The 26,822-nt window shown below is 44.0% G+C and overlaps 1 protein-coding gene across 6 annotated transcripts in view; it reads right to left on the reverse strand.

Moving 5' to 3' along the window:
* The window catches only part of THSD7B (thrombospondin type 1 domain containing 7B), a 395,032-nt gene that overhangs the window by 315,384 nt on the left and 52,826 nt on the right, over positions 1–26,822 (reverse strand). Inside the window, exon 1 of one of the 6 annotated variants that reach the window (XM_054070665.1) lies at positions 20,131–20,211. The exons of 1 other annotated variant lie outside the window; for it this stretch is intronic. The gene's annotated coding sequence lies outside the window, so the exon portion shown is untranslated. 4 more of the 6 variants (XM_054070666.1, XM_054070663.1, XM_054070669.1 and 1 more) reach the window with 4 other exon arrangements.

Genomic DNA, 26,822 nt, shown 5'->3' on the forward strand with positions numbered 1-26,822 from the left:
TGGCTGCAGTCATTAAAAGAGGCAATGAGGGGGAAAAGGCCACAGAGACTGCGAAACTACAGGAGAAGCCGTTAGCTCAGTGAAAGGTTTTAACTTATGGTTGTCTCTCACACACATTTGTCTTACAGAAACTAAATGCTATTACTACCATTTGTCATTAGAATAAGGATATCTATGTATTACAATATTCTCAGAGGTTATGGACAGAGTCAATCACACCAAGTATGTGAACTGTCATTATGTCACGGTCTCAATCAAGGACCAGTAACGAGCAACACATCTTAAATATTTGTACCTAGTACCATAGTTACTAGACAGCATGCCTTAAGATTCAGTAGAGGAGATACCTTACATGAAATTAGTTAACAAGTCTCTAAAGAGATGGAGGAGAAGGTTTTTACCCTTCATTGAGCCAAGTAATAATTAAGTCGTCAATTAAATAAACAAAATAATACATATTTGGATCACCAAAGAAACAAAGCACTGTCTATTCTAAGGATGATGACTCCTCCCACTAATCCCGGATAAGAAAAATAAACTAGATTATGGTTAAAAGATTAAATTTGTCTGCACCTTCTGTCAGACTTCAAAAGAGAGACTGGTCATAAACACCAGCATGCCTATGAAAATTCTCCAGTTAGCACTACAGGAAGCATCAAGAACACAAGAGGGAACACTTCACCACCACCACAGCGAGAAAGGCTCCAGCACATGACATAGACAAACCTTTCCGGTTCAACTTTCATAAATGTACAAGTAAGGGAAGGTTTCCTCTCATTTCTCCATCTGTGATTTTACTACTTTGAATTTGGTAGATAAATGACTGTCTGCATTTTGCCTTAACTATCTTGAATTAAGTACGACCTCAAGTTATCTGGAAAGAAACAAACACTTCTCTTTCAGTGCGGCAAATCCATTAAGCCAGGGCAGCCGTGACTGGGCAGCAAGTGCCCTATCCCAGCCTTAAGTTTTCCAGGCATGCAAAGGCTACACATACTCTCCAGCTGGAGCTGCCAACGGTGGGAGATTGCTTTCAGTCTAAGGATCGGGATGAATAGAAAAATGTTGGTAACCGGAAAGGTTCTGTATTACACGAAACAAAACTCTGGAGAGCACATTTGACTCCTGAGCACCCCCAGGGAGTTTATTACATTTATCCAGCATCTTGCTGAAATTAAGTATCAAAAGTGGTTTCCTGAAAAGCAAACAAGACTTTTTTTCTTTTTTTTCCCCCACCTCTTTAGATTGTTTTTACTTCTCTCACAATATTTTCCTACCAGAAATCCCACTTCATTAGGTGAACCAAAGCCATCATCATCTTCCTTTATTTAAGTATTGTCATAAACTCCATTTGCTCTCCTGGCATCTATTGAGCATAATATTAACAATTACGGGATGACAGAGTTTATCTTTTGCTCTTCAAGTTGGTAGTTCATCATTCAAAATTTGTACTACCAGACTACAGTTAAATGTTATCTGAACTCCACAGTTGTCCAATTTACTTCTTTCTCTTTCTCTTCTTTCTCTATTCATGTTTTTCTCTTAGAAAAATGTAAGCTCTTACAGATTAGGCTTCCCTTTTTAAAACAAAATACAGTACTTTATACTCTAGATGCTGCTCAAAGGCACAGTAAACAGTCAAAATTTTATCTTCCGGAGGAAAAAAGTTTTAAACACAATTTTTATGTTATATTTTGGGGCATGGATCCTTCTAGAGGTCAAATATTTCATTTATTTCACAAAGCCTTTGCAGTAAGCTAAAACTAGCAAGGGCGAAACTTTCATGTCCTCCCCACTCTGTAGTCCAGCAGTCCATCTGAAGTTAAGGTTTCCCACCAGTAGCTTTTTGTAAGAATTAAGACATTCTGGTACGAGTACTACTTCTGCTGGTTAGGACTGGTCTTCCATAGGAGAAAATAAGGGAAATCATTGAATTCTATATATCCTAAACTGCTTCATACAAGCTAATCTTTTCTCAGTCACATATTTCAGCGTTTTAAGTCCTCCTTCCACTCCAAACCCTATGGAAAAGTGTAACATGAATAATATTCTATATCCCATTCACGCGTGTCAGGAGATCACAATCTCCTGATACACTTTTCACAAATACTTAAAGACCAGCACATCACTTTAGTTATAATGAACACCTTCTGCTTTTCCCTTCATTTTTCTACTCCAAAGTTTCCAACACCACCACTGCATTTACCCCAGACTCTCTGCTGCAGTAAGCCACGAAGGTCCCCAGAGTTAGACTTCTTCAAGCCTACACAGACACTCTAAGGAGTTCAAACTCAGCTCCCAACCTCTCAAGCACTTGACACCAACCCACTCTGTTGTTCAGCAATCCGCGCTTCCCTCAAGGCTGCATGTAGGAAAAAAAAAAAAGCTAAATTCATAACTCTTTCTTGCAGAAGCAGACGCCACACCACCTCAAAGCAGAGGAGCACATCAAGTGCACAACTCTCCACTGAAGAGCATATGTACAGACAACTTAACCCATTCTGATACAGGTTTTAGGGAGATAAAGGGCAACTGTGAGGATGAGAAGGGACAAAAAATTCCTAATATTACTCTCTTCTATTGCATTCCTGACAATAGGGTTTTTTCTTGAACTTACTTTCTTAGCACTGCTCTATGACCAACAAATGAGAATCAAAATCATCCATAAAACTATGCAAAGCATATAAAACATTATATAAAAATAAAAAATAGCCTAACAAATAAAAACAATAACAACTTCCTCACAGTTACAGCACAGTCGTTAGAAGTTCAACTACATTAACCTTTATTTCATGCAAGAAAACTCCACCTGGAGAAGTCTGAACACTCCCTTCTACACTGATAGCATCTGGGCTACTGTGCGATATACAGAGACTCACAAATCATTTAGGTGGGAAAAGACCTTTAAGATCAAGTACAACCGTTAAGCTACTACCACAAAGTCCACCATTAAACCACGTGCCTAACCACCACATCTACACGTCTTTTAAATTCTTTCAGAGATGTTGACTCACTTCCCTGGGCAGCCTGTGCCAGTGCTTGACAACCCTTTCAGTGAAGAAATTATTTCTAACCTAAACCTCCCTAAACCTGAGACCATTTCTTCTCATTCTATCACTTTTTACTTGGGAGAAGAAGCCAGCACCCACCTTGCTACAACCTCCTTTGAAGGAGTTGTAGACAGTAATAAGGTCTCCCCTCAGCCCCTTTTTTCCAGGCTAAACTACCCCAGCTCCCTCAGCGACTCCTCACAACACTTGTGCTCCAACATCTTCATCAGCCTTATTGCCCTTCTCTGAACACGCTCCAGCAGCTCAAATTCCTTCTTGTAGTGAGGGGTCCAAAACTGAACACAGGATTCAAGGTGTGGTCTCACCAGTGCCAAATACAGAGTCACAATCACTCCCTGCTCCTGCTGGCCATGCCATTTCTGATCAAAGCCAGGATGCTGTTGGCCTTCTTGGCCATCTGGGCCACCGCTGGCTCATGTTCAGCTGGCTGTCAACCAACACCCCCAGGACCTTTCCTGTCAGGCAGCTTTCCAGCTATTCGCCCCCAAGCCTACAGCGTTGCATCGTGTTGTCTTGGCCCAAGGGCTGGACCCAGCCCTTTGCCTTGTTGCATCTCCTACACTTGCCAGTGGCCCATCGATCCAGCTTGTTCAGATCCCTCTGCAGAGCCTTCCAGCGCTCAAGCAAATCAACACTCCCACACAACTTGGTGTTGTCTGCAGACTTACTGAGGGAGCTCTCAATCCCCTCATCCAAAATCACTGATAAAGATATTAAACCGAAATGGCCCCAACACTGAGCCCTGGAGCTTGTTATCAGCCTCCAACTGGATTTAGCTCCGTTCACCACAAGTCTTTGAGCCAAGCCATCCAGCCAGTTTTTTGCCCAGTAAAGAGTATTCTGGTCCAAGTCATGAGCAGCCAGTTTCTTTGGGAGAATGCCACAGGAAATGGTGTCAAAGGATTTATTATTGTCTAGGTAGAAAACACCCACAGCCTTTACCTCATCCACTAAGTAGGTCTCCTTGTCATAGAAGGAGATCAGGTCAGTTAAGCAGGTCCTGCTCTTCCTAAAACCAAGAACCTAAAACCTGAACACCAGGTCATCCTGTACACGCCACATGATGGCACTCAAGATGATCTGCTCCATAATCATCCCCAGCACTGAGGTCAGGCTGAAAGGCCTGTAGTTCCTTGGATCCTCCTTCCATCCCTTCCTGTATACAGGTCTCACATTTGCTGACCTCCAGTCAACCGGGACCTCCCCATTCTGCTAGGACTGATGATAAATGAAAGTGGCTTTGTGAGCACTTCTACCAGCTCCATCAGCACCCTCGGGTGGATTCCATTCGACTCAATATACTTCCGTGTGTGTCCAAGCGGTGTAGCAGGTCGCTAACCATTTCATCTTGGATTATGGAGTCTTTCTTCCGCTCCCTGTCCCTGTCTTTCAGCTTACAGAGCTGGGCACTCGGAGGACAACTGGTCTTACTATTTAAGACTGAAGCAAAGAAGGCATTAAGTACCTCAGCCTTTTCCTCATCCTCCGTCACTCTGTTTACCCTCTGCAACCTATAAAGGCTGGAGATTTTAAATGCACTGATATAATGCATCGCATGATAGAATGCATTACAGCAGCACACCTCTCTGGGAATGGAGGTCAGCTTCAATAAGCTACCCGAAGTCCAAGTAACCTCAAAACATGTGCCCAAGCACTAGTGAGTGTTTTGCTGAACTATGATCTCAAGCAAATTCAGACCCAAAAAAAATGAGCAATGAAAGTCAAGATCAAGAATTCACAAAGTAATTGGAATATGGAAGCCAGAAGTTAGTATTTTTCATCTCAGTATACACAGGATAAACAGGTACAAACATTTACAAGTCTACTGTCTGATGATTGAAGATTGTGTAGTTTCTACTTCCCCAGAAAGTGTTGAGTATTTTAAGATGACAAGTGAGGTTTCACTCATTACTCTTAATTACCAGTTAGAAGGGAAACTGAAGCCTATTTTCTAAAGCTCCTTTTCTTCATCTCAGAATGGCTCATAAACATGGCTTTACCAGAAGAATTTTGAGTTTAACCTCACATTAAATAAAACCTTTCACTATTTCACTCAGTATGGGAATATTCTGACGAATAAAGACAAAAATATCACGGTCAAATCTCAAATAATGCTGTCACAGCAAAAATAAAAGATTCCTCATGAACTGCAAAGACCTATTGTGGCAGTCGGTGCTTAAACTCAGAAGGATTTTTTCATTTATTAACACCCTGTCCTTGTTCAACAGCATACTAATGAAGTTAATCTAAAGGCTAAATTTCAATTATGAATCACAGAACCGCATCTCTGCTCCCTGATTGCTCAGATTATGCGAATCGAGCCTTCTCCGATACAAAGCACAACGGCTGACTGCAGATAAAAGTTCCCGCAACATCAAAAATATTCAGTCCAGAAGGTAAAATCTGACAAACACCTGTTTTCACATCCATTCAATAACTCTGTGGCAAGGTAATGATTTCTAATAACTTGACAGACTGCTCGCACACTTAAAATATGCTGCACAGGTTTGAACAATAAAAGGCACAGCAAATGTTTAAATCTCTCAGGCTTGCAGCCAAGACAAAGTCTTCAGACAGTGTGAAGAAAGGGGTTCCATTTGCAAAAATAATTTAGGAGAAAACGTTTTCCTCTTGAGTACCTACGAGGTTTTGTTCCAGGACAAATGCATGAGAGAACTGCCAAAAGAAAAACAAGATCAGTGAGAGGCAGTGCATCACTTGGCAATTAATATGCACAACTACAGACCAAGCTGTGTTGTTTCGTAACGTGTCAACGCAGCTCAAATAAGGAGCTGAAGCTGCAGGACTGAAAAAAAAACCCCACAAAATATGAGTAATAATGATGTCCTGGGTCATTTGCTTCCAATTGCTTCTGCAAACAGAAGAGTGATGGATGCTCACATGGACACCAAACCATGTTGCTATCACATCTGAAAGACTGATACGAAGGAAATATCGCACCCGCTTTTTACCAGGAAAATAAAGAAAAGTTGAGCAGCCTATGAGAGGATGAAGCATGGAAGGACTGCTCACTTCTGATGGGAGCCAAAGAAACAAATGGGAACCAAAACATGGGAACGCCACGAGTTTCAGCTGATCACAAACCCGCATGAAAGGTAGCGGAGCCTTTCAGGTTGTTCTCTCAGAAGTGTTTTCGCCATACAGCACATATGATTTCCAGATAATATAACAACTTTAGAGTCAACTCCTCCATTTCTTATGGGGAAGGAAACCCAGGAAGAGTAAACGCACCGTAACAAGCTTTTATCTGACCATCACCTGGAGTGAAAACTAGGGATGGCTTCTTCCAAAACAAGGAAAAGACAGTGATAAATTCCAGCTTTACATACATCTATCAGTTCATACTCAAAGACAGTTGAGCCATCCCATAGCACTCAACTCAGGTCAGACACATTCAACTACTTTTTCATTGAGTAGTCTTTTTTTCCCCCTCTTTCAAGTTAAATAAAGTCAAATATACACACCCACACAGTCACAGCAGCCACCGCAAAATTAAAGGTTTCTGCTTTCATAAACACAAATAGTTCTTCAATTCCAGCTCTTCAGGACGTAAGCCCAAATGGTGCAAGTTTTCTACCGCTTGCATCAGTCTACTTCTACCCCTTTTCATTGCCTTTATCCTTCAAGTACATCACTCAGTGGGAAGTTATCAGTAACTCAGACAATCCTCAGACTTTTTACTAAATTTAAAATAAATTTTAAAAAATTAACCAGGTCCCAAAAATAAAGCTTTAAAAAAAATCCAGATTACCAAGATATTCACAATGTTATCTGATTTGGCAATCTTGACTACTGTAACACTGATATATATATATATATATATATATATATATATATATATATGCAAAATGATTTTGCAATTACATCCTTCCAAAGCACTAAATCTTCTCACTGGCAAATACCAAGACAGGCACTTCGCTTTTGTATTTGGCTGGATGCTGTGCAAGCTTTCTTCCGTGCCTTAGTCCTTAAATAAGCTGTTTCTCAGCAACATGCTCATATTTGTCAGCCTGAGCAATAAGCATATACGTATATGCTTAGCAACGTGCTTGGTGGGAGCAGGGCAGTTGTCTTTCATAGTTGTTACTGAAATACATCTTAATTGAGTAGCAGCATTACACCACAAATGAGCCAGAAAAAAGGCCAACAATAACGACAGACCACCAGAAAGAATCTGTTGTCTTCTGGGTAAACTGTTCCACGCTAAAACTTATTATCTGTAAAAGCACCTTTTGAATCACTTTTGTCTTGCCCTGTGGAATACCTTAATGTTTCTAGCAGTAATATAATTTCTGGCTTGCAATACTGTCCTCGTCTATAAGACTGCAAGAGAAGGGGAAAGATGAAAACCGGGGAACACAGAACTGCTGTTATTAAACCTTTAAGATACAGAGTTAATTCCAGCTTAACATTTTTATCTGTTACACTGTTTATTTGAAGTGGATTTTTTTTCTTCCAGCAAGGAAATCTAATTGTTGCACCTGAGTGTCAAACAACTCCATGGTCATCTATATCCGCGCCGACTGCACTTCTGCTACAAGTAATCTGTTAAGCAGCACATCCCCAGCTGGGGACTGTAATTAGGGTGCAAACTGCCATACAATCCCCTTGCCAGATTGATGAAGGAGACCTCTTACAAGGTGATCCAGAAGGCAGTGTTGAGACCATTAATCATTTATCCGTCGAGGAGAATACAAAAAGCTCTGCTACTGAGAGCATTACACTGGAAAAATATCTTGACAAATCCAACACCTAAAAAAACTAGTAAAGTTTTAATTAAAAGGTCAGGCATTAGTTACTGTATTATTTTAAAAAGTTTTAGGTGCATTCACATCAAAAAATAGATACTCAGATTTCAGACAGAATTTGATCCTCATACTTTGCTACTCCTTTTAAAAGCTTGATAACAATCAGCTCAGAGGTTTTTCAGCTCTGCTAGCAGCATCTCCAGACAGCAAACAAACATAACAGTAATCCACAGAGCAAGCTTAAATACACTGCCAGGCTGCTAGTATTTCAATTTGCAATTATTTATTTTGGGGGCTTTGAATCCACAGAAAATGTAAATATTTTCTATAATGTGCAACTGCAGGTGCTGTTAGTACAAAAAATCAGTCTACAGTGCCAACATCAAATTTTGAACAACTGCCTAATGGGGTATTCACTGTCCATCCTGAGCACATAAGTCTTGACTCAGCCAAACATCAGCTACGATTTTTTAAATATGCTTACTATAATGAAATACTTGAAGTATCTAAAGTTGAGTTGAAGCTTGTTTCCCTTCATTCATCTTTGATCCAATAGCGAGCCCACATTGCCCTCACAGAATTCATGAAACTAAGAGATAAAGAGCAAAAGAAAAAACCAAGATCATCTATGTAGTCTGACGATATATCGCTACAGTTTGCAGTATTTTTCATTGGAAACAAGTTTTTCACCTTCTTTTGTATGCGACTTCATGTTTTACTTACCACACGCCATCCATGAGCACCAGCATCAAAAGCTTCTTAGCTCCATCCATCAGCTTCACAACATGTCACCTGCGCTCAGCCTAAGGAGGAGCCAGCTGGGCAGGGCAAGGAGAGGAAGTGTGCTCCCCACCTTTCCTCCCTCAAATTTTCTGGAATTTAGTAGAATTGCCTGGGAGACTTTTGCTATTTTAAAAGCAAAATGATAAATTCCAGCTTTACACACATCTATCAGTTCATACTCAAAGACAGTTGAGCCATCCCATAGCACTCAACTCAGGTCAGACACATTCAACTACTTTTTCATTGAGTAGTCTTTTTTTCCCCCCTCTTTCAAGTTATCTATCCCATACAACTATCTACCAGACTAACAGAAAAATACATTTTCCTGCAGAAAATGCAAGAGGGAGGAAACTTAATCCAAATACATCATTACATAGTCCAACGGGATTTGCTTACGATCTCCAAAAAAACACCCCAGTGAAGGCAAACTCCTAGGAACATAAGACTAAAAAAGCACTTGGCCGATAAGTACTTTTTTTTAAGCTGAAAAAGCCAAATCTCAATCATTTTCCACAGATCATCAACAAGCACATTTACAATGAAGACAACAACAAAACAATTTGCAACCTGCAGCCATGAACTTAAACCAATTTATGTATTTAAAAAACATTCTGGTTTGCACATTACGATACCTCCCCCACAACTCTCCTTATTCCCTAGACACAATAGGAATTTTTCCAAACTACACAGTGAGGAAGGGAAAGCATAGAGAAAGCGTCTCAGGAGTGAGGAAAGCCCAAGAAAATTGTTAGCATCAAGTGTCTGTACAATGAGGATTCTTTTGCAAACATAACTGTAGGCACAACACAGCTTTCTATTTTTTTCTGCCACACTGGGAAACTTCTGATTTCCAGAATCCTTGCTTGCATGAATAAGCATGCAAGTAATCTTCTGAATATATTAGTGAGAGAAGGAAAGCAGAAATAGTTTCATTATCATTATACAGAATTTTACAGGCAGCTATGGAAATCCAAGTTTCTTAAAAATTATTGCCACGCCGAAAAACCATAACGCATTTCAATAGCAAGAGCTATCATATGTCACTGGTTTCCTCAATATTTACATTTTTCCAATATAGCCTGAACTAACGATAAGAGCTCAGCAACACAGTAGGAGCACGCACAGGATAATTCACACATTCTAAGTCACCATATCCTTTTAATAGGAGTCCGGAACATTAAAACATCAACTAAGAGAAGGGAGCACAACTCGAAAACAATGACAAAGATGGAAAATTAAGTGTGGCATCATTTACTGAAAGGCTGCAATAACAATCTGGCAGAGACTGAGCCAAATTTTCAAAAATTAGAAAAAGTATCCCTTCCCTGGACAACCCAAGGCAACACAGTGATGTGCTGCAATATCTAATCCTGCTATTAATATTTCTTGACGTTTGATCCTACATGTCAGTGGCAATGGAATAGAAAGTATTAAACACAGCACACGACTGAAATACTGCTGCAATACTTCAAGCAGTTAACACCCACGTAACCAGTACATCGATCTTAGTTTGGAGTAACAAGGAAAAAAACTTGTTCCCCAACTTCTCGAGTCTTGCTGTGTCATCACTTACTGGCATTAATACTGCTCTCATCCTTAGGCAAGCCCATAAAGACACTGATCCTTTATATCCTTTAAAGGGAGCAATTAATGCTGCTATTCAAAGTTTCTAACCTTTAGCTCTCAGTCCCAGTAGTGTTATTCAGATTTTTCTTTTCAAGTTTAGCAGAAAATGGTAACTATTTGTGTCTTCCTAAAGGCAGACATGCATTAATCCTAACCACAAATTGGAGTCAATTTTGAAAAAGTCATTCCTAAAGTTCTCACCTTCAAATGTGCTCCTCCGCGGGATCGGATGCTTCCCAAATTCTGCCTGCCCTTCCAAATCACTTCAGTTTAAATGCTCTCCTTCCAGAGGTATTTTAGCAAACTACTTTTAAAATGCTTTCATAGCTGCATGAAATTTTGCATCCCATACTGCATTCCCTCTCATCATCCCCTGCAGAAGGATGACTTTTGCTATGATTACTTGCAGTGTAGTCACGGTGCTGCATTCCATTGTCTTTATTCCTGTTATCACCACTTCCCAGTTAGTCTTCCCATCTCCTTTTCTTCCCCACAAAATTATTTACTCAGCTTCCCTGTTGCCTCTTTCACGAATAATCATAAGGAGCATCCCAGAATCAAAATATACTTGGTTATTTGTTGTCTTCATTGAATTTGTACCTTTAAATCACCAAACACAGAGACTGATACCTAGAAAACCATGAAAGCACGTCTTTTTCAGAACTACCCCCACAAAAGCACCTTGTACTTTATTCTTGTACTTTATTTTCAAAGTATAATTAGCATATGCCACTTTCTACAAGGTGCCAAATACCTTGCACCCCCCCAAAAAAAACACCAAATAGCCTACTCTTCCCATTCTCTCTCTCAAAAAAACACACCAAATCTGATCATTCCAGTCCATCAATACTGTTCTGCATTAAACCTATCCTGATATGAAATTCATTACAGCTTATCTGGAAGACTGGCAAGCTACCATTTCTCTAGCCCCGAGAAAGGGTGTTCCACAGCCAAGACCTCTCCAAATAGCCATGGAAAAAGTTATACCTATTTAAAGAGAGAGCAAGCTGTGCCTCAGCCAGCGCTGCACAAGGGAAGAGGCAATCAACTTGACAGTAAATGTAATTACTGTTATACTTCCTGCCAAAATTGGACATCGTATAAGCAGATATATCAAACAAATTTGACATGATATATCACCATTGATGTGCCTAAATATATAAAGGGGGGGCGGTGGCTTTTGGAAGGGTGGGAGTAGCAGGTTTCATATTTTAAGGAAAAACACAAATCTTGATGTGCTTCCATCATTTCTGTCTCCATCTCGTTTGTTCATTAAAGTTTCTCTTCTGCTTTCTAGTTCCTATTTCCATCTTGGTCAGAGTGACACAAATCATCCTCTTTTTGTAGCAGCTCACTAAAATCGAAGCTGCATCATGTCTCTTTTTCACATCTTTTCTTCCCTCCTTGCTATTCAGAGGCTTCAACCCATTTGCTTTCTGAACATGTTTGCAGTTCGAATCTGTTTCTTGATATCAGCTCTCCTGTTTGTCTCTCCTCTGCCTCCTTTTCACTCACCAAAACTCTTTCTGGTCATAGCCATCTCTATTCCCACTTGCCACCATCTCCTGGCTGTCACTCACACATCTCCTTTTCCACGGTCCTAATACCAATTTTCATTGTCTTTGCAAGCTTCCTAGTATGAGCAATTATCCATTATTTTAAATACTTTCTACTATATTTATGTCACCATTCCCTCTCAGCTTGTAAACCTTCTCTATATTTGCCCATTTTTCCATCAGGTTAGCAGAGTGCATTGTCCCAGCCACGTTCTTCTTGATCATTTCAGTACACTGACCAAACATCTCTGATTCATTTCACATCTCTCTGTGTTGACCAAACAAGTCAAATTAAGAAGGTACTGAAGCAATCATTGCAAAGAAATCTTTCCTTACCAGATTCCAGCCCCAAGCTCCAGAGATACAAAAAATGAACCAGAGCATCACCTAGAATTGAGAAGTGTTAACAGAAATCACAGAAGATAAGTTATTTGAGAGCTACTCTATCAATATATGGTTTTAACATCTAACTTGGACATAACAGTGAAGAAGGTGGAGAGAGAATAATTTCCAGCTTAACACCAAAGCAGAATCAGAGTTGTTAAGGTCGGAAAAGATCTCCAAGATCATCAAGTGAAACCATCAACACACCACCGTGCCTACTAAACCACATCCCGAAGCGCCACATCTACACGCTTTTTTAACACCTCCATCATTTCCGTGGGCAGCTGGTTCCAACGCTTCACCATCCTTTCAGTAAAGAAATTTTTCCTAATATCCAATTTAAACCTTCCCTGGTGCATCTTGAGGCCATTTCCTCTTGTCCTATCACTTGTTACTTGGGAGAAGAAGCAACAGGAAAACAGCAATCCTCTACACTCCCACAGCTGGACCTGGAGATTAATGAGCTTTCTTGTTCAGTGAATAAACTGGGGGATAACAGAAAACAAAAGGAAAAAAACAAACACCTCCCTTCCCAAAATAAGAACTGAACTAGAACTGAATGCTTTTCTTTCTTGCTTCTGCTAGAAAGCAATACCAAAGCTTCCATTTAGAGGCAGCAAAGTTTTATTCCAGAAAAATCACTCCTTCATTTCAGGGAAATTTAACCTTTTGCTAATTTTGTTTCAAATTCCATTTTGAAATAAAGTTTTACTTCAAAAAAAATATAATTCAATCCGGTGATGTTTAGACAAAATTTAGCAAGTTCCCCAAATCATTACGTTTCTAATCCAGTGACCTTTCACAAGGAAGACAGTCTCCACAGACCAAGTAGTGCCCTCTCCAAATGGAAGCTCTAGGCTGCTCCGTATCACGCAGCACCTGAACTTGCCACTAAAGTACTTGAGAGGGAAAAAAATCTAGGCCAAGCACAGGTATTTATGACTTTTTTTTGATGGAAAGTTTAAAAATTACTTTACCCCCAAAAATAAGTCTTTAACTGGACTTGTCTTTGCTGTTCCAGCAAACACAGAGCATATTGCTGTTCATCTCCTGACAAATTACTCTCCAGGAGAATACAAATCATCCGTGCTGAGCCTCAGAAAGATTCTGGAAGAGAGCTCTGTTTCCACCCACTAGAGACAAAAAGCCAGCCAGAAAACAGACTTCATCCCAGTGGAAAGCCTCCCTCGCTCAGAAACACGAGTTTTAATCCCATTCATTAGCAGCTGAATTGCACTCACCTTTATGGTGCTACATCTTCAGGTCACTCTTCCATCCATTACATATTTTGCTGTGGGCGTATTCTCCGTTTTATTAACAGCTGTAATATAATTCAGTACATATTCCTGCACAGGACAGGTTAATTCCCTGGCTGTAGAGATGGAGCACAGCTGTATTTTTAAGTAGCAAAATAAGGCACAAAAAAAACCCCCAACAACAACAACAAAGAAACTCAAGAAGAAATCCTGCTGTATTTCTGTTGGGATGGTTTTGTAAAATAAAGTTTGCCATATCTGTCGAGCCCTCCCAACTCCCAGGATTTCTTTTTCATGAATGAATATCACACACTAAAAACTGATGCTACATAAACTGTACATCATCGGTAGAGATACTTGCAATTACAGAGTCCACTGCTCTCACTGTTACTAAAGCTGTATATTGTGTTTACTACAGACATCTGAAACCAATTACAGAATCATAAATATTTGCAGCCTACAGATTTCTAAGTATCTCAGAGGCATACATGAATGCCACGGAGTCATCACCCCCATACTGCAGCAACCTCAGCCTCACTGCTCGGCTTTCTACCATCTGCTGACATCAATTTTGCAATGAAAACCCAGCAATTCAGTGAGAATAGGTACCTAAGCAAAGAAAAAAACTTCTGTCTGGAGATAGACTATCGCTCTCCTGTTATACATGTACATAAAAAAAAACCTACACCATTTTTTAATATATATATATATTTATACACCCTGCAAACTCTGCTCTGGCGAGTTCTGCTCTCTGCCATCTCCTGCTCAAAACACAGCAGACAGAAACCACGCTGCTCTCACCATGTGCTGAAACGATGCCAAAATGAAGTACAAGCTACGGTGGGAGATGGATCAGAAACAGCCACAATTACACCTAACAACTGAAGAGATTGCTTCCTTTCTTTTGGAAGGCTGTGCCACTCTGAAAGAGCCAAATGCACGCAGCATCTTTCTGGCCATTCCTGGCAACTGAAGAGAGAAAAGGAGTCCTGCTCACTCTGAGCAAAGCTGGAACCAGAAACTTGACGCATTAATTTTAGACCATCTCCAACCTTCAAAAATATTCACTATTCACTACCAGGATATCCCTTTTCTGCAGAAGTGTCCACACTTTCAACAACTGAGTCTGGAGACTGAGCATTTCCCCACTTTCTAGTAGTTTTTAGGCAGTTTTAGAAGTCTGTTCCTTTTATAAAGCCATTTATTTTCCTTCTCTCCTCATTCATCCTGCCCTTTCAGGTCACATCACCTCAGCTGAAATACTTTTCATACTTTACTGCACTCCAACTGGATTTGCATGCCCTGTCTTTACCAAGGGGCACTCGGCATCACCCAGCGACACTGGAGCAGAGTTAACATCTCCTGTGTTATCCCGTCTCCGCTACAGCCGGCCCAGTACATGCATGGATACCCTGCATCACACACATCCACATTCCGGCTCCGCTCTGCAGCTCCACAGAGAGCCCATTTCCCATCCTAAGCAGATGGGAAAGTGCTGTAATAGGCAGCCAAGTACAGGAAGGCAGAATCCACCAGATAAAATGAAGACAGCTTAAGCAGGTAGAATTTACTACCCCATTAATACACACTTCTTTCTTTGCTTTCTCAGTTCTTGAATGTCTTTTCTCTCACCTGCTTCGTACACTTTCTCAAAATAGCCACCTACTATGGGAGTACAGGTGAAAAAAAAAACAACCCCCTTTTAAAGCAGAGAGCTTATTTTCAGACCTAAAATATAAGCATTGGCTAGATGAGACTCAACAGAAAAGAGAAGCAATCAGAAAAGCTTTCCCCGAAAAATGAGATTTTTTTTTTGTTTCAATCAGGATAAAAATTTAACAAATAAAACTCATAAAAGAAAGGAAGCGCAACTAAAAGCATTTCCAACAAAAAATGATGCACCATGTCCTTAATACTCAAGTGTTTAAGCTAAATACAGCAGAAGGACAAAGGAATGCCTAAAGATGACTCAATAAGGAGGTATTCAAAGCAGATACAGCATTACCAGCATGTTTATGGTAAGCTCGCTAGTTCAAAGTACAGTACTTTTTGGTTCTCATGTTCAGAACAAGACTGCAGACAATGCATACTTGTGTTTAGACGCAGAACTATGGTAGGACAGTTTGTCAGTGACTCAGAGCCCAGACCTCAGCAGACCCACAGAGCGAGCAGAAAGAACTGCATTCCTTGCAGAGTTTCTGGTTTTAAATGAGCCACAACTTTTATATCCCCTGGGATTTTACTTTTTTTTTTTTCCAAATAAACAGTGCTTTATTTTGCCTATAGTGTTCTACCTCTTTGCCCTGCCACAGTACACACTTCCTCACCACCCTGGAAGCAGCTTTGGATGTGGTGGGATGCACAGCTTCCAGTAGGAGCACAGCAGGGTTCAGCATCCATCAGCACCACCCTCGCCTCAACCAGCAATCACACTTCCATTTCACAACACACCCTCCCACTTACTTTACTTTACATGATCACGGGGCAAATAACAGAAAAGCTTTACCAATGCTATCTCAGTAATAAAGTAAGATTTTTTTTTTTTTGAAGCTCAGGCAAAGAACTGGAGTGACGTGTGGGCAAAACATCACAGCATGGCAGGACCCAGAACACAGCAAGCGAAAACCCACAACAGCAACAGATTTTTGGCCAGGAAGTCTGATTCTTTTGTATCGTGAAACTAAATTATAATGAGGCAAGACAACCCATCCGTAGCTTCTTAACCCCTTGAGTTTACAGGCAAACCACATAAACTCTCACCCCTGGGCAGCCCCAGCAGCACTCCCTTCCTTCCCTCAGCCACACCGGGAACACAGAAGCCTGTAAACTGCGGCCAGAACAAGACCAATTTTCATTTTCTGTTGTGTTAATGAACAACAAAGCAGCTATGTTTTATCAAAATAATGCTTTTGCCTCACCGCACTGAAACATGAACGCTCGAGATTCAAGAAAGTTCCTGACAATTGACCACCTAGACACATACTTTTTGGATATACTTTGAGGCAGTCCAGCAGGACAGTTTCCCTCACCTACAAAACGCCCCGAGAAGTCCCTATAATTGCCTTTGCACCAGTCAGCTTGAGCAGACAGGTTTCTCCTTTCACCCCCATCCAGCCCATCGACAGCACCGAACCCAGCACAGTACGCACCATTAAAGCACAGCGTAGATCTCTAATGGAGAACGGAGAACTTGCCTCCCTGAACAGCAGCCTGGAGGCATTTCCATCACCTCTTTCATCTGCAACAGCATCCCTGTTGCTCAGCTTTCCCATGCCCTTTCGGTTAAGGCATAGGGGCGCAAGCAGCATTGCAGGGCAGGGAAGCAGAACAGACACGGGTGTTCCTGTTGTCGGGGCAGCGCTGTCAGCTCAGAGTATTTTTTATCATTATTCTCTTATCCCACTTTTTGCTCACAGACTGTGCAGCCAGATGAGCTTAGTTGCCTTGGACACCTGGATAGGACCATTCACATCACGGCACATCTTCCACCACCACCCTCCTGCCCACCTACCAACAGCCACGGGGAAGAAAACCCTTCTGAAGTGCAACCACCTCCTGTTTTTTCCACTCCCCAAAACGCACTCTCACTACCTCTGAGCTCTTATTCAGCAGTGAGCTTGGCACAGGGTACCTGCAGCATCTGGCACGTTTCACTCGCTCCAGCTCAGGCTCCTCACGTGCTCTCCTCTGTTAACCAGCCTCTGCGATAGTTGCCGCTGTGCCCAAATACAAAAGGAGACAGTGTTTAAAACAGGCACGGGAGCTCTGCTCATCTGTCTGAGGGCAAGACATGAGAGACTGAACGCTGCTTAGAGGGAAAAATAAAACAAATTATACCGAAGCGCAAGGAGACCCATGGGAATCCCCACTCCTTACTCACAAACCCCAGAACTTTTGTGCCATCAAAGGCAGCTAAAAGCAGCAGTCTGAGTGCCTCCTACCAGAGCAGCGTGTCAGCAAACACGCGTCAATGCGATCCTTATCAGTAACGCTTTCTAGTGAAGAGACGTCCCTAGAAAGCAGTCACTACAAATACAGTTTTCCTGAATATCATTACTGATCTAGAAGTAATGAAATAGCAGATAATATGGCCCCAGGGTACAAATCAACCACCTACCCTAATGCATACAGATGGAGCTCAACAGCTCTTCTGGTCTTCCATTACCAGAGTGAAATGGGATCTCTGAAACATCATCATGGTAAAGCAGAAGAGATGATTACTAATGAGTGGTGTTTACTTCCAGTTCTTCAGAAAAAGCTTTTTAACGCTGCAATCTGAAAAGAATTCTCTGTTTTCATGTATGAAGATGAGTAGACACTGCTTTCCCTCACACAAACAAGATTAAAAAAGCAGAATGTACAACCTCCAGCTCTTTCCTGATTCTGCACAAAAGGCTTCGCTGAAAACAGTGCCCGACTACTGTTTGTAATAACCAACAGTGAAACTCCATCCGGTCCCACCAAAGAAAGTAGCAAAACTGTCATGACTTACAGCAGGATCCCGCTCCTCTTGTTGATATTCGCATCAGTTAAAGCGGTAACTTCCACCATACTCTAAAACCGACTCGGCAAAGACGTGGCGTTAAGCATTCTGAGCTGGTCACATCCCCACGAATCAGCCAAGCCAACGCACAGCGTCGCACACACATCACACACCTCGACGTGGCCGTACCTCTCTTCTTTGAGAAGTATCCCTGGGCTCAGGCACGTCAATTTAAAGCCACCTCTATCTTTGTCACGGCATTGCTTACACTCCACTGAAATCCTTTCAGAAACTAAAGTGTTCACCACTTTTTTAACCAGTTTCCCTGAAGTTTATCACGCAAGCTGAACGCTTGAGCAAAGGCACGTGCGTGACACAAGCTCTTTCAGTCCCCGTGTCCTCTCCCACATAATCCCAGTGATCCCTGGCTCTAACAGGTACATTTCCCCACTCACCCACACACACACACGCAATAAAGACATCCCCTGCACGGCTTCTTTCGAAAATCCCATCCTCAGAAAATCAATTCTTTAAGCTGACTTTTTGATTTCATTAGAGGAATTAAACACCATATTTCAATTATAGGGAAAAGGCTGGAGGCAGCGGTCAGCAAGGACTTTTATGACCCTCATCCATCCTCTTAAAAGCCTTCTCCCCAAATGCTCAGGCAGGCACTGAGTTGGAGGGAGGGAAGAGAGATGGAGGGAAGGAACATCTCTACCGCCAGTCCTCATCCGTATCTTCACACTAATCAAATCCAAACTCTATACGGCCTGACCTTGAATGAGTAACAATTCACAAAATGAATAAAAGGACAAGCACAGCAAAGAATAAACATTCAAAGTAGCGAACGGTTAAAGAAGAGGCGTCTTGAGGTACCTTATTTAAAATCACGGAAGGGAAAAACTCAAATACATTCTCAATCCTGTGACTGAGGTGGGGGAGTGAAAAAGTACGATTTTATAAGCGCTGCACGACCAAAAGCGCAGACCGAGAGGCTGCGGCTCCGCGGGCAGAGGCTGCGCTGCTCCCCGATACCCCCTCGGCAGCAGCATCCCCCCCGCCCGGGGCGCGCCGCAGCCAAACTTCCACCCTTTGCAGGGAGGCGACGGCGCTTCCAGCCCCGAACCGGGAACCCCTGGAGCAGCCGGGCACCCCCAAAAGAAGCCGAGCACTCCAGGAGGAACCGGGCATCCCTGGAGGAGCTGGGCACCCCTGGAGGAGCCGGGCACCCCCAAAAGAAGCCGGGCACTCCGGGAGGAACCGGGCATCCCTGGAGGAACCGGGCACCCCCAAAAGAAGCCGAGCACTCCAGGAGGAACCGGGCACCCCTGGAGAAGCCGGGCACCCCCAAAAGAAGCCGGGCACTCCGGGAGGAACCGGGCACCCCTGGAGAAGCCGGGCACCCCCAAAAGAAGCTGGGCACCCCCAAAAGAAGCCGGGCACCCCAGGAGGAACTGGGCAACCATGCAGGTGCCGGGCACCCCCGAAAGATGCAGGGCATCCCTGAAGGAGCCGAGCATGCCCAGAGGAACCGGGCACCCCTAAAAGAAGCCAGGCATCCCAGGAGGAGCCAGGCACCCCCGGAGGAACCGGGCATCCCCAAAGAAGCCGGACACCCCTGGAGAAGCAGGGCTTCCCTGGAGGAACCGGGCACTCCCGGAGAAGCCGAGCATCTCTGGAGGAACCGGGCACCCCCGGAGAAGCAGAGCTCCCCTGGAAGAACCGGGCACTCCCGGAGAAGCAGAGCTCCCCTGGAGGAACCGGGCACCCCCCAAAAAGCAGGAGTCCCCTGGAGGAGACGGGCACCCCCGGAGAAGCCAAGCACCCCTGGAGGAGCCGGGCACTCCCGGAGAAGCCAAGCATCCCAGGAGGAACGGCGCATCCTCCAAGGAGCCGGGCATCCCTGGAGAAGCCGGGCATCCCGGAGGAGCCGGGACCGGCGAGAGCTCTCCCCATCCCCGCAGCGACCCGAGCAATTCCAGCCGGAGCGGTCCCAAAGAAAGAAAAAAAAACCCACGGCAACTTCTCCCGCGCGGCGCGGCGGCTCTGTCTGTCTGTCTGCCCGCCAGCCTGCCTGTCTGTCCGTCCGTCCGCCCCGGACCCAGCCGCTTCCCCCCCTCCAGCGCGGCGGCCGCACCTCCTGCGCGCCCGGGGAGGAGCGCGGCGCCGCGGGCGAGCCCGGGCGGGCAGCGCACTCACCCTCGGCCCCGCAGGCGCAGGGGCGGGGATGCAGCTCGGCAGCCGCCGCCCGCCCATCCCGGCCCGGCAGCCCCGGCTCCGCTCCGGCGGGGCCAGCGCCGCACGGCGCCCTCTGCCGGGAGCGCGGGGGGCGGCGGGGCGGGGCGGCTCCGGGGGGGCAGGAGCGGGGCGGAGGGGGGGATGCTCCGCTCATGCCGGGATGCAGGAGCCGGGACGGGGGGGCGGGGATACGCTAGTCCCGGGATGCAGGCGCCAGGGGGGAAAGCTCGGCTGGTCCCGGGATCCAGGAGGGGCAGGGATGCTCCGCATCGCCCCAGGATGCAGGAGTGGAGCGGGGATGCTACGCTGGTCCTGGGATGCAGGAGCGGGGCAGGGATGCTCTGCTCATCCCGGGATGCAGGAGTGGAGCGGGGATGCTATGCTGGTCGTGGGATGCAGGAGTGGAGCAGGGATGTTCTGCTCAACCCGGGATGCAGGAGCGGAGGGGAGATGCTATGCTGGTCCCGGGGTGGGGATGCTCCGGGGGTCCCGGGATGAAGGAGCAGGGAGGTGGGGGGATGCTCTTCCTGGGTGGAAAACTGGTTGGATGGCCGGGCCCAGAGAGTGGTGGTCAATGGAGTTAACTCAGCTGGAGTGCGGTCACAAGTGGTGTCTCCCAGGGCTCCGTACTGGCTCCAGCCCTGTTCAAGGTCTTTATCAATGACCTGGATGAGGGCATTGAGCGCACCCTCAGCAAGTTTGTGGATGACACTAAACTGGGTGGAAGTGTCGATCTGCTTGAGGGTAGGGAGGCTCTATAAAGGGATCTGAACAGGCTGGATTGATGGGATGAGACCAATGGGATGAGGTTTAACAAGGCCAAATGCCGTGTCCTGCACTTGGGGCTCAACAACCCTGTGCAGTGCTACAGAATAGGAGAAGTCTGGCTAGAAAGCTGCACAGAGGAGAAGGACCCGGGGGGGGGTGTTCATTGACAACTGACGGAACATGAGCCAGCAGTGTGCCCAGGTGGCCAACAAGGCCAATGGCATCTTGGCTTGTATCAGAAACGGTGTTACCAGCAGGTCCAGGGATGTTATTCTGCCCCTGTATTTGGCACTGGTGAGACCACACCTTGAGTACTGTGTTCAGTTCTGGGCCCCTCACCACCAGAAGGATGTTGAGGCTCTGGAGCGTGTCCAGAGAAGAGCAGTGAAGCTGGTGAGGAGCTGGAGAAGAAGTCTTACAAGGAGCGGCTGAGAGAGCTGGGGTTGTTTAGCCTGGAGAAGAGGAGGCTGAGGGGAAACCTTATTGCTTTCCACAACTACCTGAAAGGAGGTTGTAGAGAGGAGGGAGCTGGGCTCTTCTCCCAAGTGACAGGGAACAGGACAAGGGGGAATGGCCTCAAGCTGCACCAGAGGAGGTTCAGACTGGATATCAGGAAAAAAGTATTAACCAAAATGGTCATTGTGCACTGGCAGAGGCTGCCCAGGGAGGTGGTTGAGTCACTGTCCCCAGAAGTATTTAAAAGATGGGTAGACGAGGTGCTCAAGGATATGGTTTATTGGTAGATAGAAATGGTTGGACTCGATGATGTAAGGGGTCTTTTCCAACCTAGTGATTCTGTGATTCTATGCTCCACTGGTCCCGGGGTGCAGGAGTGGGGCAGGGATGCTCTGCTGATCCTGGTTGGGGGATCCTGGCCCCGGGTGGGGCAATCCCAGCACCAGGTTGGTGATATCCCTTTGCTCTGCTCTTATGAGACCCCACCTGGAGTCCTGTGTCCAGTTCTGGAATCCCCAACATGAGGATAAGCAACTGTTGGAATGGGTCCAGAGGAAGGTACGAAGATGATCCAAGGGCTGGAGTAGCTCTGCTATGAGGACGAGCTGAGAGTTGGGGTTGTTCAGCCTGGAGAAATGAAGGCTCCAGGGAGACTTCAGTACCTGAAGGGGCTACATGAAAGCTGGGGACGGACTTTTTGCAAGGGCGTGGAGTGATAGGATGAGAGGGAATGGCTTTAAATTGAAAGGGAGAAGATTTAGATTAGACATTAGGAAGAAATTCTTCACGATGAGGGTGGTGAGGCCCTGGCACAGGTTGCCCAGGGAAGTTGTGGCTGCCCCATCCCTGGAGGTGTTCAAGGCCAGGTTGGAGGCTTTGAGGAACCCAATCCAGTGGGAGGTGTCCCTGCCCATACCTGGATGATCTTCAAGGTCCCTTCCAACCCAAACCATTCTATGATTCTATGATCCTGGCCCCGACCTCACCCTGGTCAGGGTCTGCACCTTCACACCACTGGTTCCTGGGCCACTCCACCACATCCAGCATCCACACAGAGCTACAATCATCACAAAGGTTTAAAAACCCTTCAAAAGTTATTTCTTAGGGTTTTAAGATAAACAGAGACCGAGTTTTCGCATACCTTGTAGCTCTACAAAATGAGATGATACTATTTTCAATTAGAGTGGTTGAGTCTCCATCCTTGGAGGTGTTTAAAAGAAGAGTGGATGAAGTGCTCAGGGAAATAGTTTAATTGTGGGCAGTTATGGTTGGACTCGATGGTCTTAAAGGTTTTTTCCACTGAAACAATCCTGTAATTCTATGATTCTATTATCTATTTAGCCTGCACAAATTCACAATACTACATTTTTTACCAGCCTTCTAATCCTGTTCACCATGCAGTGCTGAGGAGACTTCCAGTATTTCCATAACAACCCCAGATAATCAGTCTCTGCAAGCTTTGCCCTAGGAGCATCAGTCCCATTGACTTTCAAAGTCAACGAAGACATATTTTCAGGAATTTAATTAGTGCAAGAGATCACCAAACTGGCTGAAGTCCTCGATTAAGGAGGGAATATTTATTGATTGCAGGAAGAGGAGGTAGGGTAGATACTGAATCCATCACTTTTTAAATACATGAAGTAACTTATCTCATTTTACTTGCACTGTTTAAAAATTCAACTAGGCATTATTCAGCGCAACCAACATTTTTTGTATACGCAGTCAGTCTGTTCAGGTGTTATTCAGTAAAAATTAATGCATACATCCAACTTAGTGAGTACCAGGTGACTGTATGCATAATGAAATTACTACAGTATTTATTCCAGCTTTTAACACAGTTCTTACTCCTGCGTTGTTAGAGAAAGTTCATTCTCACACTATGGGGAGTGTGAAACTAATTATGACTACAGAGAATGAGAAATAACTCCACTGACATGAAGCTGGTATAAATGAATAACAATCAGGCCCTTTAGGACTAATACATGACCTTTGCGCGAACACTGTACCCTGGGGATAACCTATTCAGGCTCTGAAAATTAGCTCAGCAGACGTTTTCTGTTCAAGAACAATGCATAGAATGTTGACATACTTGTGTCACTCATGTTTCTCCTTTTATTTTTTACTTTACAGAAATATTACATTACGGTAAATCCTAAGGCAAAAGATTGTTCGTAGCATCTACAAACTCCAAATGAAAGCAGAACTGCCTTGTTCTAGATTCTGCGTCATAAATAAGTGCTCCTGCCTCAGAGAGCTTAGATCCTACAAAGGCAACAGACAGCAGAGTAGAAAGAAGGCACAGAGATGTGACGCTGTTTATCATAAGGCATGAAATCCCGATCAGAGACTGTGACTGCGAGTTTCCTGCCTCCAGGCTCCGTCCTGCCCGTTGCTCTCATGCATCATCCTGAGAGTTCATTGGGGAAGTCCCCTAGAGATTGAACTGGTTGGGAATGTCCCAAACTAAGCTTTATGGGAAATGTTATATTTGTCAAAGATAATTTGTTTTTAATAGGTTTTCTCTCAGATGTGTCTCAGGTCAGAGAATCTGGCCCAAATGTCCAACAGCGAGTGGCAGAGGGCACCCACCAGGGCTGCACCAGCCCCGGCTTCGCTTCTCTGTTGCTTGTTGCTTTTTTTCCCCGTTGAAAAGTTTTAAAAGGCCTCATTTTTGTCTGATATAGAATAGAAAACACCTCTTGAAATGTCAGGCGTTTTTCACAAGCAACACTTCTCTTTTTCCTGGCTGGCTCTGGACTACAGGCAGTCACACTGTCTGCCTTCCCAGAGCCCTCGCGCCGCTGTCTGCTGAGAATAGCTACATTTCGCACCCCGCGGTTAATCTGGAGTTGAAGCATCTGGGAAACTGCACCGCTACAGGTTTTAGCTTAATTTGCCAATGTGGAGTTTGCATTAATGCGGCTAATCTAGCGTCTGGGTACGTGAGCCTGAACTGCTCCCCCGCAGCCCCAAGAGCAGCACTGATTAAAAGAAGATGCAGCACAAGAGGGCGAGAAATGAATCTTCACTGTCCCTACAGCCAGCTGAGCGCCAGCTCCTTTCAGCACACACATTTTGGCTTTGATTCTCTTCTTTGAGACTTTAGTCTTTCTCAGAATCTTTATGGAGGACTATATATACCTAAAAGACGTGTAAGAAATTAATGTGGAGTGAATATGTAGGAAATACCTGAAATAAACCTCCTTTCCGCAATTTGAGTAGAAAAGCTGAAGTCAGAGACTAAGAAACAGCAACAGGAAAATAAAAGCGCAAACACAGCGTGGAGCAGCTTGGAATCTGGAGTAACCTGGTAGGCTGGTTTTTAGCACAGATCACTTGTTTTTTCTTCTTGTTTTTTGCAGTTTGTGATCTTGTTAAGTGGATCTTGCCTGCTTTGTGGGGCTCAAAGGGAAAAAAAACTGGTGCCTAAGTGCAGCGAGTAGTGTAAGTGTTAAGCCAGTTCTTGCTTATGGCTGACTGGCTCAGCCTAAGAAGGGAATAACAAAGCCACTTGAATGACAGCTTGGATCAAGTTCATAATGACCTGGTTTGTACAGGCCAGGTGTTATGTAGATTGGAGCTTGTTATTGTGCAAAATTTTGGCAAGCCTTGTGATGCAACAGCCAGTTCCAGCAGAGCTGGGCAGAGAGCCACAGACTACAGGCAGGTCTATCTTCAGCAAGATGGGCAAAGAAGCTGTCTTTTTCTCTACTCAGTACCTTAGGGATGTGAACCAACCTGCCTGCACAGCATCTGGAATAAAGCTTATAAAGGAACAGAGAACGGTTTCAAAACATGGATTTCGAGCTTAAAAAAAATGAAGAGGAAAGCTTATATAAAAACACATCACCAGGATTATTGTCTGTTTCTCAGGGAGCAAAAATTCAGAGCGAAACAGCACGAGATAACAAGCCTCACACTACAGTGTTAATGGAAAGCGAGCAAACTGTGTTACAAAATGTCCCTATTGATGCATTTTGCATTTGTTAGCGACCCTTTCGTAATACTGTATCAATTTTTATGTATCTAGAGTAATGCTGATGAAGAGCTATCGAAATTAAGGCTCACCTGCGATTCATTTTCTCACTCTTTACCATTAATACGCACATACTGTGATTTCTTACTTCACTAGTTGGGCTCAAATGTTATTCTTTCAGTAGATGGCCATTTTTTTAAGAAGAGGGAGATACCAAAATAAACAAACCAAGGAAAGTATCTTGGGCGCAATTTTCATAATAATAATAATAATGCTGAAATTTTAGGAAATCTGAATGCTTTTCACAAATACCCAGCATTTCTTCCTGTGCCCAAAGTTAATAAAAAGGACAGTACAAACTGTATCAAAGCCAGTTAGACGTATCGATCAGGTTTCTATTTTGTGTTCCAGTGAAGACTTTGTAATGGTTGTGATGTTTTCACACCGTACTACACACACCAGTACAGCTCGGGAGGGAAAAAAGAATGGAAACAAAGAAAATTCTGAACTATTTAATCTTGACAAGGATATTATAACTGCAAATAAACGACAGCTTTTTCCCTATATGAAGAATGGCATTTTTACTAAAGTAGTATCAGCTTTCATATTGAAGTCAATGGCACCACAGAAAAGAAGCAGAAAGCCACAAAGATAATGAATGCCTGCCACAATGGATTTGCAGCCTAAAGGCAAAGCTTTAGACAAGTGGTATGTACAGGACAGGCACAGAGTAAATGTGATTATTTAGGCTCTAATGCTTCATGGAAAGGTGGGTTATGAGGAGTTTCTTGAATCTCTCATTGTTCCAGAACTTACACCAAGGTTTAGAAGTTATTTTTAAGAGTCTCATAAGCTGAGATGATAAGAACCTCAAAAAAAAAAGAAATTATCCTCTCATCCTTAGGGGCAGAGCCTCAGAAATCGATGCTAATGAACAGACTGCAGCAGGAGGAAGCTTGCATTTCCCCTGCCGCACCAATTTTGTGCATTCACAAGGGACACTGCAAGTGCCATCATGTGTAATTAGAAACAGGGAGGGGGGGGAAGGATATCATTCATTCACACTTCTCATGGTGTTATTTCTTTGTGGCAGATTTAACAGAGATTAAACAGGCATTCAGTTTAATACTAGTCCTATTAAGGACCAAACATAATTTATTTTTAATTATGGAGTTATCAAGACACCAGTATAATTGATGGCAGTCCTGTTGTGAACATATCCTTAGATGATGACTTCTTTAGTAACAGAAGGAATGCATGCAGACAGGATACTTATCTTTGCTTACATTCTAGTTAGAGTATACCTCTGTGAGTAGTTACAGCTGGTCTTGATAATGCTGTAAGTCCAAACCCATCACCCATTAGTGAGTACAATGCCCCAAATCCCAGCGTGCAGCCCTGCCCGAAGCTGGAAGAACTGCTGACCCAGGATTTGAAATCAATCCTCCCTGTG

Source organism: Cuculus canorus, chromosome 6, assembly GCF_017976375.1.
Source record: "Cuculus canorus isolate bCucCan1 chromosome 6, bCucCan1.pri, whole genome shotgun sequence".
Taxonomy (NCBI): domain Eukaryota; kingdom Metazoa; phylum Chordata; class Aves; order Cuculiformes; family Cuculidae; genus Cuculus; species Cuculus canorus.